This window comes from Anomalospiza imberbis, chromosome 1 (assembly GCF_031753505.1).
Source record: "Anomalospiza imberbis isolate Cuckoo-Finch-1a 21T00152 chromosome 1, ASM3175350v1, whole genome shotgun sequence".
In the NCBI taxonomy this organism is placed as follows: domain Eukaryota; kingdom Metazoa; phylum Chordata; class Aves; order Passeriformes; family Viduidae; genus Anomalospiza; species Anomalospiza imberbis.
In genome coordinates this window covers 86129220-86141194 of record NC_089681.1, presented here as the reverse complement: position 1 = coordinate 86141194, position 11975 = coordinate 86129220, and the positions used below count along the sequence as shown (strand labels likewise).

Below are 11975 nucleotides of genomic sequence, written 5' to 3'. Positions count from 1 at the left end.
GTCAGATAAACCTAGACTTAATTTTTTTCCTCCTGTCTTCCTGGTTGCTTAATGGCCCTCTAGTGAAAATGTGCATTTGTTATTTGCACTAGCTCTTTTAAAGCTGTGCTTTATGCAGAAATTAGTGGCTGGTGCAGATGGCAGGGAAGGAGTAAGGGAAGGAGGGAGAGTTCCTTCATCTCTAGTAAAATTTTCTGATTCAGTTTTAAAATTCAGGGCTGGAATAGAATTTCAAATTGCAGTTGCCAGAAAGGTCTTTTTCTGGACAGAGCACCGACTGGAAAAATGCTACAAGCTGAATTCAACCCTAGAGCAAATGTCTGCAATAGTCTTCTCTGAGCTAAAGACAAGGAGAAATTGGCTCTGTAGCATAACAGAGTTGGGTAAAAGATCACTTTGGCCATCTCAGTTTTTCTTGCTCTGAAGGCTGCAAGTATCATTTGCTCTGCCACTGAGTAAAGCTGAATAGGGGAAAACTTATGTTGTTTAGTAAACAGGAAAGCACCTAACAAGATAATTATGAAATAATGCTAAATGGTAGGGTTATTCTTCAGGCAAAATCCTGGCCTCAATGAAGGTAATAAAAGTAATCCCACAGATTAAAGAGGAAGCCAAGATTTCAACCATGATGTATTAAAAATTTAAATCCAATTCAGTGCAATCCTAGAGACCTTGCTTTAAATAATGAAGCTCAAGCTTGCTTCATATTTTTGGATGCTATCATAATGGTAAATTTTATGTCTGGGGCCAGATTAAGAATCCAGGCAACTGTCTTTAGGCATGGAACATATATGAGTCACATAATGAGATCTGAATTACAGATCTGATTTGACTGGACTTAGGTTTTACCATGCAGATAGTTGACAAGAGCAATTGAAAAGGGAATAGTAGGGAGAGACAATGTCTAGGATTACTGTAATACATTTAAACTAATATCACATTAAAAAAAGTTTCTTGCCACAAAAGTCTATAAAGATAGTGAAAATTGTATATAGCAATATATTACAAAACACAAAGTACTTCAGATCAGGACCTTGAGAATGTAACTTCCAGATTTTTTTTTTTTTTTTTTTTTAGGAAACACATCATCATGATCTTTCACATAAAATGTTAGGCTATATGCTCAATAGCAATGAACAAAGCAAATGAAAAGATAGGATAAATGCTTCAAAGAAAGCATTCAATAAACAAACGAAATCAGGATCAGGACCTCTCCTGAGATAAAAATCACTGAAAGTTGCAAAAACACATGTGAGAAAGCAAATGTGCTTGGCCTGCTTTTATTCTTCTCTGCATGCCTGCTTGTCCACACTACTGGGAACAAGTTACAGGGTTAAATGGAACTTTGATCTGTACTAGAATGGTTTTCCTGGACAATGGGCTTTTCTTTACCACCCTTCCCTCTGCCTGCCCCATCCTGTTGGAGCAGTGTTACTATTGGTTGTGGCTTTCGAAGTCTGACTCCCAGCAGTCCTCTTGGCAGAAGGCAGCTTCTCTGCAGATATCTAAGTGTCTTTGCTTTGCCTTGTAGAGATTTCAGTCTAAGAACAAGTAGACAGCCTTGGAACATGAAACAATACTGGACTTGTGGGATACAAGTCTTCCTGCTTCACTGGAACTAGGATGCCTGGAGTAGATCTAGCAGAAACCAAATACGGCTTTGTAGCTGAGCTTAGGAACTCTGATATACACAGGCACTGTTTCCCCGTCTGGTGCATAGACTCTCTCTTGCTTTTAAGACAGCTTTTTCATCCTTGTTTTTTGGCAGTGCTCCTGACACTGACTCAAAATGACAAGTCACAGGATTTTTTTGTGTGAGTGCGAGGTTGGAATGTGTGTCTCAAGCAGGTTTTGGGTAGCCAATGTTCTGAGGGGAAACAGCCATGATATAGCTAACGTTTTGGAAAGCCATGCTGTCACTTCCACTTTGTCCCACCATGTTGTTCTTTCTCAGTGGGAAGGGTATTTTACTTGGAGTGGAATTTTACTTCAAGTTTTACAGCGTGTACTGCAGACACTGTTTCGCCATTTCATTCCCTGTGTAATCCTTGTATCTCCTAGAAAGAGCTTTATTACCAACTCCATATGTTCTGAGAACTACTTTCCCTTCAAACAGCCAAAACCTGTGGGATGAGAAACTACATCTAAAGGAAATGGTATCAGTTCTGGCAGAGGGAATTCTGTTTTGGCACATTGCTTATCTGGCCAAAAAGTGTATTTCTTTATCTGCCTGACTGAAGGTTTTGACCATGGAAATAAACAGCTCAAAAATGTCTGCAAAGGAAGTTGAGGGGCAGTGGTTTCATATACCCTAGAGGACTCTTGACCTTAATCAGATGTTTTTGACATATTAAAGAGTGAAAACAACTCTTGTTCCCTATCAAGAAGATTATTTTATCTGTAATGTAATTGGGAAGAGTAAAGAGATACATGGCCCACGGGTAAGCAGATAATATTACATTAATGTCTGTAACTTAGGTTGTCTAAAAAAAGATTGCTGATATAGGAAATCACCACCCCCCCCCACCTCCAAATGGATGGTTTGTGCTCACACAGCATCCTTGCCCTTGAATTGTTTAATTACTCTCTGGGTACCCTGCAGAGGCTTAGCTAGTCATGGGGCTTGGTGGTCTAGAGGGGCCTCTTGCTTGCGCTCATACAGCTGCACCTCCACTGTGACTTTTGCCAAGATAGTTGTAGGTATATTGTTTTTCCTATCCTCCCAGCCAAATACTTGTGTTTCCAAAACTTCTTCAAAGGTAGACCTGGGTAATGATTCACCTCAGCAATGGGGTTTCCTCTTAAGAATGTGTTTTATTTAAGGATTTTTTTTTCTCTATTGAGCAAGTCCAGTATCAGGTGAGTCCTAACCAAAGTTTAAGTTCTTTCTTTCAAGCCAAAATCTTTTTTTCTTTCCTTTGGCATTCTTGCATGCCTGTATCATACAATGAAATGTTGCCAGAGGGAAAACTACATATTAAAACCTTTGCTAATTTAGCTTCCTTTCTTTTGCAATTTGGTCTGAACAAAAGTTTTCTGCCTCATATTTTTCAGCATGGATCTCCTTCTAGTCAAAGACAATGAGTGAAAATTTCTCAGCAAACAGACAAGACTTTCCAATGGTGATACCTTTTCTCTCAATAAAAGTAAAGTTTTCCTACTGTGCCTGTAATAGTGTATTTAATATTGTAATTCAAAAAGAAAAGGACCCAGAAATGCAATACAAGCTAAAGTGCCACCCTCTCACTCCCTTTCCAGCTGTACCTGAGTTTTTTTTTCTGTGATTTTCAGTGCTGGGGATGTTTGAGGTGCTATGCCCTCAGCAGCGTGCCTGATGGGGCTCATGCACCTTGTAAGCCCGGCCAGGAGTAGAGACCAGTGGAGCCTGAGGCCCTCAGGGCTTTTTCCATCTGTAGGGCGTGAAAGTTTCTGGGATCCACCAGCCCTTAGCTGCCAACCCAGCATCTGGGGTGGAAACCCAGCTACTCCAGTCACCCCTTGTCTTTTCAAGTGCTCCAAGACCAAAGTAAGGGGCTGAGAGTGTGAAAATGAAAGTGACAAAATTTGATGCAAGCAGGACTTGCAGATAGGGCTGATGTTCTGTGTTTTTTGTAACCACTGTAATGCTGAGCTTTGCTGAGTCCTGTCATGCTCTCAGCACAAGCCCTTAGTGGCTGCCTGGGGCTGAACTGCTTTTCAGAACTGTCTGCTCTTCATGGAAAACTGGTGCTATTTGGAATATATAGCATAAGTCTACATGGTTTTATACAGGTCAGGTTTTAATTTCACTTTATACTACTTTGCTTTATACCACTTTATACTACTTTTCACTTTATACTACTACTACTATATAGTAGCAGACTACTCTGGTAACTACTTTTAAAATTTTAACAGCTCATTTTAAAGTTACGACTTGAAGGAAAAGGGAGTAGTCAGTAGTATGGAGAAAAGGAAAGAACTTTCTTCTCTTTATAATTTATATTAAATGTTCAGAAAACTAAGTTTGTGTGTTGTTACAACTTTTCAGGACTCCATCTGGAGTCTACAGCCTGTGTGGCAGACTAAAGTTTCCTGGCTCATCTGCTGCCAAATGGAGAGGGTGTGTGCTTGCACCAACATACACACCTTAGGCTGTGCAGCTGTAATACAGGTGTAAAGCCTTTCCCTCTTGTTAAAAACTAGTCTTTCCTGGAGTAAACTGGTGGGCAGTCATGGAAAAATGGTGAAATTAGGCTGCTGTCATGAAGCAGCTATGTTCCTCATGTTCAGAGGAGGGCCACAGAAATGATTAGAGGGTTAGAACACCTCTCCTGTGGGGAAAGGCTGACAGAGTTGGGATTGTTCAGCCTGGAGAAGAAAAGGTTCCAGGGACATTTTATTGCAGCCTTTCAATAGTTAGAGGGCTTACAAGAAATATGGGGGCAGGGTTTTTAATTATGTCTGTAGGAATAAGATGAAAGTTATTGTTTTGAAACTGTAAGAGTAAATTTAGATTAAGTATAAGGAAGAAGTTTTTTATGATGAGGTTGGTTAAACACTGGAGCAGGTTGCCTGCCTAAAGAGCCTGGAAACATTCAAGGCCAGGTTAGATCTGGCTCTGAGCAACCTGATCCTGTTGAAAATGTTCCTGCCTATTGCAAGGGGTTGGACTGGATGACTTTAAACTTTCCTGAAACCATTCTGTGATCCTAGAGCAGGAAAGTGAGTTTTATATACTATCCCTCTGCCAATTGTTTGCATGCAAGGAGAAAATGTAGGATAAGTTTGTTCTGGTGCTGTCTGGAGAGGACAGCCATGCTTGTGATGCGCCTAAGGTGACATATGTCCATGAAAAGTGAGATTGACTGAGAGTTTGGGATATTATTCTTGGACTAGTGTTGTCATCTTTGTCAACTTGTCCTCAGTGTGCAGCTTTTCATAAGGGAATGGGAAGGAGGAAAGCAGACTTAGTAACACAGAACAGAGACAATGACACATCATACATTTATTTGGGGTTTACATCGCATGTTCGTGATGCAAATGTATGTGGTCTAAGGCTGAAAATGAATTCTGGCCTTGGAGTCCTGTGGGCTCCAAAATCATAGTCAGGATAAAAGTGGCAAAAACAGCTTTGGTGCAAAGGAAAAAATATTCATTTATTTCTGCCTCTCCTCAGTTCCACCAACCAGTCTCAGTGGCTGTGCAGAATTATTGCTACAGAGTTAGGTTTTGAGGTGGGTGGGAATTTTCTAGTGGATACTGTTCTCCTTAGAAAATACCACTTCACTGAATTCCAAGCCTCTTATGAAAGAGCTGTTACAATATTGTGGAAATGTGCCTTATCAGAAGAGGAATTTTCTCAGCACCATGACCAAGCACTGCAATTAGAAGAAAACTCCACTTCCAGAATAGCCTGTATAGGTTAAGGGACTTTTTTACTTTTTGAGAGCTGGAACTCAAAACGTGGGGACTTTTCCTGAGCTAAGAGCATTGGCCTGCCTTGGAGGTGACATCCTGTTCAGATGAAGCTCAGAATGGGAGAAGCTTTGAAACCTCAACTTCAAAGGAGTGAGAAAAGGTGTTTCACACTGCTATATTCTCCCTTCCGTGAACTGCCTCTCAGTACATGGCTTTGGTGAGGCACCTTCAATTAGGTATGGAAACAGCCTTTGGTTTAGCATGAACTTGGCAGGTGTCATTATGTCAGAAGTCAGTCTCTCATGTGTTACCTCATGACAGTGCTCGTGAGTGGGTCTTCAGCCAGGCAATATGTTTAAATTGGTGTTGAATCAGGATCACAGTGGATCAATGGCCTCTGTCAAAACCCATTGGCCCTCCTGGACAGACTGAATTTGTTTGCCAACACTGAGGTGCTGGAGTGTAATTTTGGATCAATGCAGATAAGTGCATTTTAGGCAGTAAGAAACAAACAGCACACCAGGACAGTTGCATTGAGCCATGTGGTATCTGTCCATTTTTGCAACTCTGGTGGAAATGTTTCTCCATTCCTGGTGGAAGTATTTCTCCATCTTGGCTAATGCAGTATCCTCTGTGTCAATGGGGAAGTGACTGTAGAAAAAGCTCAGTTTCCTGCCTAGGAAATGCTCAGCTATGTCCAGACACTCCTTTCATAATATGCCCTGGGACCTTGTGACAGAGCAGACTTGGCCAAGGACTAGTTAATGTTTGATCTAAGGAGCAGAGTTTCTGGCTCTACAGACAAATTCTGTTTGCAGGTGACTCAACAGGGCAGGAAGTGATATCTACGGGTATCAAGTATCTACAGCCAATTCACACAGTGCAGTGGTATGGAATTTCGTAGTCACACAAGTATTATGTTGGGGAACTTGGCAACTCAGCAGAATTTTGGATTGAACAGTCATCTGCAAGCAGGGATAAATGTCCAGAATATCTGCCGTTGTGCTTCTGGATCACCTGGCACTGATAGTCTTCCTTCCCTAACATGATCCAATTGATTTCCATAGAGGCCTGATGTGAAATCTTTAAAAATGCTCTCATAATCATGTGCTGGGAGATACTTAGAGAAGTGCCAGTTCAGAGAGAGAACTGTAAAAAGGAGAGCAATTGAAAGTGGAATTCTCTTACCAGCAACAGACATTGTGAACAAGCAGCTTGGCCCTTCCAGGCAAGAAAGCATTGACGTCCTGTGCTATTTGTTCCCTTGTGGTACCTGAGTGTTCCCTAACATGTGTTTCTCCTCTCCTTTCTGACTGATGGGTGAGGATGTTGGATTTGTTTGGAAGCACACTAAAAAAGGAGGCAGAGGAACTACAGCTGAAGAAAGACTAAGTTTAAACTGAATTCTCATGGATTTAAGGAGTGAATTTCAGACTGGTCAGCCTACTGCCAGAAAGTTGTGAGTCTGATGCAAATGAATTTCATAGCTTCTGCTGACACTTTCCCAGCTACATTCTTCCAGAAATGTGCAAAGGGAATTTGCACAGCAAAACTCAGCAAAGCTATTCCTGAGTTTATCCTGCTGTTGTCTGACTTTAGAAACACAGGTTTTCTGAGTGTCTCCTAGCCATCAGCATAATGCCAAGAAGGTGGTTTCTTTCTCAGTAACTTGTGCTGTTTCAAATGCTGCTTCAATGGAAGACATCACTCCTTCCACATTGAGCATTTTTGTAATTGTGCATGGAGAGCTTGGCTGCTGTGACTGCATCTAAGGTGGACAGAAAGGAGTGGGGGAGTGGGAGAGAGTGGAGGAGAAGGACATGCTACATCCATCCCTTTGGCCCTCAGGAAGCAGAGGTGATACTGGGGTGGCTTCAGCTGAGGTGCAGGGTTCAGACTTGCCGAAGTCTGAGTTCTCTGTCTCCTAAGAGTGCAGCAAGCTATTCTCCATCCTGCTACCTCAGCCAGGCACTCCAGCAGGCACAGGTTGGTGTGGATTGCATCTGATGTGAGGGTGGGATAGAACTGAGTGCAATCTGTGACAGGAATTTGCCAACAAGGCAGCAATTATAAGCATGGGATTATATGTGTTATGGACCATTGCCACTTCTGTAATGTTTCTAGAGAGAATGACAGGAGCCATTTTAGGATGAGGCTGCAACTCCCTGCTCTGTGTCAGGGATCCTTCTGTAGCTGTACAAGAAGATTAAGAAGTCCAGAAGCAGACAGCTGTAATCTGTCATTACTCCTGGTTCCTGCTGAGACAAAACAGTGAGAAAAGCAACTTCTCTCAGTGGTGCCAAGCAGTAGGACAGCGGCAATGGGCAGAAACTGATATGCAGGAAGTTTCGCCTGAACATGAGTAAGAACTTCTTTATTTTTTGAGTGACTTGGGACTAGAATAGATTGCCCAGAAAAGCTGAGGAGTCTCTTTCTCTGTAGACACTCAAAATCCATCTGGATAGAATCCTGATTAATGTGCTGTAGGGAGTCATGCTTGACCAGGCAGGTTGGACTAGATGACCTCCAGTAATGCCTTCCAGACTTAACCATTCTGTGTCTGTGATATTTGGTCCAGGTCCTGGTCTGATATCCCATTACAATGCTGACACCGCTGTTATGCCTCTTCAGAGAGCAGAACTTATTTTCTTTAATGAGAGCTTCTTAGGGATGGGGCAAGTAATATATTAAGGTAGGCTGCTTTTTGTCAATGGATATTCAGAGATCGTCATCTGGGAGAGTTTCCAGCTCATTCTAGCTTTTGTTTCTTTAATAGAAGTCAGTATGGATCAGAGCCATACAGTATTTCTACTATGCATATTGCCAGATATCTAGAATTAATATATGGACCTTCTTGTCCCAAGAGATCAGTGAACCTATGGATATCTTTCTTCAGAAAAGCCTATCTGCCTTTGCCTGATAGCTTTCCCTTCCAAATAGGCAAATACAGGCTTTCTGAGTTAGCAAGGACACGACAGTTTGGACTAGCTAAGCCAGATTTGGATGCTGCTGAGATGAAAAAGTGGGATTTCTTTTTTAGAGTTTCCTCTGGCAGAGAAAAGTTTCACTATCATTCTTGGTCAAAGCCTGTCTGAATCTGTTTCCTAGCAGAAAACGTGCTCATCTTTCCTCCCACTTCTGTCACAGTCTCTTCCAGAGGATTATGGTGGTGGAAGGAACAACTGCATTGGTTTTGAGGACTCAGTTTGCTGTGAACACCCCAGCCCGCACTCCATGCTGTCTGGAAAGAATGATGCGAGGAAATAGGATCTCAGAGCCTGGGGAGAAGCTTAGCAGACCACCTGGCTTTCAAATTCCTGGCACTGCTCAAACTTGTCTCTGTAGGAAATCCATGTTCTAAGTCAAGCTCAGGTCACATGAGAAAATGAATTTGGCAGGAATATTATGATTCTCTACTGATCTGCCAACAAATCCACCCCAAGCATCTTGCTCCATGGCTCTGCAAGAATAGAGCAGCACAACTGACAGCCCAATGTAGAAAAGAGGTACTTATAGAAGTGCCTGGAGGTGGCTTGTGCAGGCTCTCCCATGATCCAATGCTGCTGCAAGCTGACTTCCTCTAGCACTGCATTCTCCTTTTACAGAAAAATAGAAGCCAAGGGCTGAGAAAGAGCTTGAAAGCAAAGAGAATTAGGGTGGCAGGAAAAAAGACATTCCTTTGTCTTAGTTCTATGTTCCTGCTGATCTAGGAAGACCTCAGTTCTCCCGGGTGCTATTTAGCCACTCGAAAAGTGTACAAATGTAGGGACAATTCATACTTCTGTGCCCACCTGACCTCCTCTGACATCATTAGTAGCAACTGGTGAGATGCTGCCATTGCATTTAAGTACTGTCTTGTGCATTGTTTTTCCCAAAATATCTCAGCTTCAGAGCAAGGTGCATGAAGAAAATGAAATTCAAAATGACTTTGGCACAATTATAGTAGAAATAAGCAGCTATTGAGCTTAACACAGATGCCATGATGGGAAATATAATCTCATTTCCTCTTCTTTTTTTGTCTTTTGTGATAGGTGCTCTATTATCAACTTTATATGGGATGTACAAAAATTTTATTGCATTGAGCATATTTGGGAATTGGGAGGTCTCTTTATTACAGAAGGCAGAGGTTTTTGAGATGGGCTGTCAACAACTTGCAATGCTTTGACATCCCTTCAAGGTGACTGGATGATGTGCTTTGTACGGAAGTGCCCCTGGGGGCAGTATAGCTGGAAACACTGGATTGTCTCTTCAGGCTGCAAGTTTTTGAAAATTAGAGGCCTGAAATTAGATATGTAAATCAATCCTTCTGTATGCATAAGCACAAACATAGTGATGAAAGGTCCTGATTTTTCAGAGCTGTTGTTGTAGAGTCTAACTGTGGGCACTCGAGGCTGAAATTGTGAACTGAGGTGTTTCCTAGAGGAACTGAGTAACCACACTTTTGAATAATTTTCCTTTAGCTTTGTGAATGTGACTGTGTATGTGTTTATGTGCCTGTTGATTCCTGTATCTTATAAGGCATAGATTTATTTACTTATAGAAACATGTATGTATAAGCAAATAAATATACAAACAACTAAACATATTCTTTATGTGCATTAATATTTAAATTACCTTCGTTCTGCTAGGAGACCATTAGAAATATCTAATTATTCACTGAAGTGGAGAACAACCTGAAGAAAAATCTTTTAAAATCCAGGTATGAGAAAAGCAACTGAGACTGATGGCATAGGTCCCTCCTCTGGTAATCATGGAAATAGAATAGGTATGGCTGCAGTCACTGCAGCACTGTGGGTGCCAAGAGCATTTTGCTTTCCTTCAGATTGTTTTATCCAGGGCTCTTCTCTATTTAGGGGGATAGGTAAAGGTGACAAGCAGGAGCCTGAGAGCAGAGTTTGTGAAATGGCTGAGGTCTGGATTCTAGAAGCTGAATCTGTTGTCTTTATGTGTGTTGGGGTGCTATCTGCTCTGTGACTCTCAGGGGATCAAAGCTGCTCTGGTCAGTAAGTGGGAAAGGCTTCTGCTCCCACTTTGCACTGACCAAATATGTGAGCAGCAGGAGAAGGCAGCAAACAGGCTGAAGGATCCAAGTTATCTCAAAGGCAGTCTCTGGTGAAAGGGCACCTGCCTGAGGCTGAACGAGGCATCCTCTTCCTTCCCCGTGTAGGTGGGGGGAGGTGGATGCCAGCAGCGCCCCAAAGGGGGTTGTACACCAGGAACTGTTTTCAAGGTGAAAACATTGATTTGTCAGTGCCCTCAAAAATTTAAGAGGCTAAGGGAAGGAATTAAGCCTTGTACCATGCTCAGGCGGGTTCTCTGGATGCCTGTTAGGAGTCATTTAAACCGTGGAGTTAGAACTGGGATACACACAGCTGACAGCAATGGAAAGGACAGGGCGTAAAAGACTTGCGTGCAGGGGGAAAGGAAGCAGATCAAAGTTTTCCCTTAACACTTTTTCTGGATGTGTCTTCCTGCCATTGGAGCTTTCTCTAACAATTCTGGCCTTGGATTTTGCCAGGAGGGCCTGTGGGCCCTCCCTGCTGGGAGAGTTGGAAGAGGACAGCAGAGGGATGGCCAGGTCCGCCTGGAGAGATCCTGGGTGCTTCCACACATGTATTTCCCGGAGAGCCACCTGATGGTGCTATTTGTTCAAGTTCCCGGCCGCCGAGGCCCCACCGAGCCTGCAGAGCTGTGTGTGGACCTGCATGTAGATCTGCCTTATCACAGTGCGTTTTATTAAAAAATAAATGATAAAAAAAGGGCTGCATTGCTCACCTGGCTCTGGTGGTGAGAGCTCACCTCTTTATGAGGCCCTGGGGCAACAAGAGATGGGTTTTTAAGATCAATTTCAAGAAAGTACCTTGGAAAAGGTCTGGGGGAGGCCAGGCCTGGGTGTCTCTGTTTTGTAAAGGCTGACGATGGCTTGCTAGGTTTTCCTAATTTATTTTGCATTCTCCTCACAGTTTCCATTGTGGAGCTTTCCTGTACAAGGATTAACCATCACAAGCGGTGCAGTGCAGCTCTGGCAACCTCCCTGGAAAACACGCATCCTGAATAATGATGACTGCTGAAAGCAGGACAGAAAATCCACCCTTCTGCTGCTTAAATTAGCACTGGCTACCAGCGCCCCAGACAAAGAGCAGTGCTGGCTGGCACCCCCATGTCCACAGCCTGCCCCCCTTGGAAACCTGGCTCGCTCTCTACAGGGGCTCCCATCAAAGCACTCAGGCAAGGCAAGAAAGGCCAATTGTGGGGATATTCTTGCCCAGCATCACGTATCTATTTGGTGGGGGGCGGGGGGGGGGGGGGGAGGCTTTCCAGTTCCTCTGGAGGGTATATGCTTGTGATTTCCACTTTAGGGACCAAGACCTGCAGTTAAGAACTAGCAGTGCTTGAGGTGACGAACAATCAGGGCCAACATGTGGGGAGAACAAGCAGCTCAACCTCCTGCCTTGCCTGGTTCACTTTCTGCTTGTGATAGAGGGCAGGAAGTAATGTTTTGCCCAGGTTGCCCAACTCGCTCCTGACACAGGCAGCACCACCAGTGGATCTTGCTGAAGTGAACAGGCTGGATTCTC

At 43.1% G+C, this 11975-nt stretch overlaps 1 long non-coding RNA gene across 1 annotated transcript in view; it reads left to right on the top strand.

Moving 5' to 3' along the window:
* LOC137478932 (uncharacterized) overlaps positions 1–11685 on the top strand; it is a 58590-nt gene extending 46905 nt beyond the window's left edge. Inside the window, exon 4 of the long non-coding RNA XR_011001884.1 lies at positions 11361–11685. This is a non-coding gene — a long non-coding RNA (uncharacterized lncRNA). The remainder of the gene's footprint in view (positions 1–11360) is intronic.
* Positions 11686–11975: the final 290 nt, after the last annotated feature.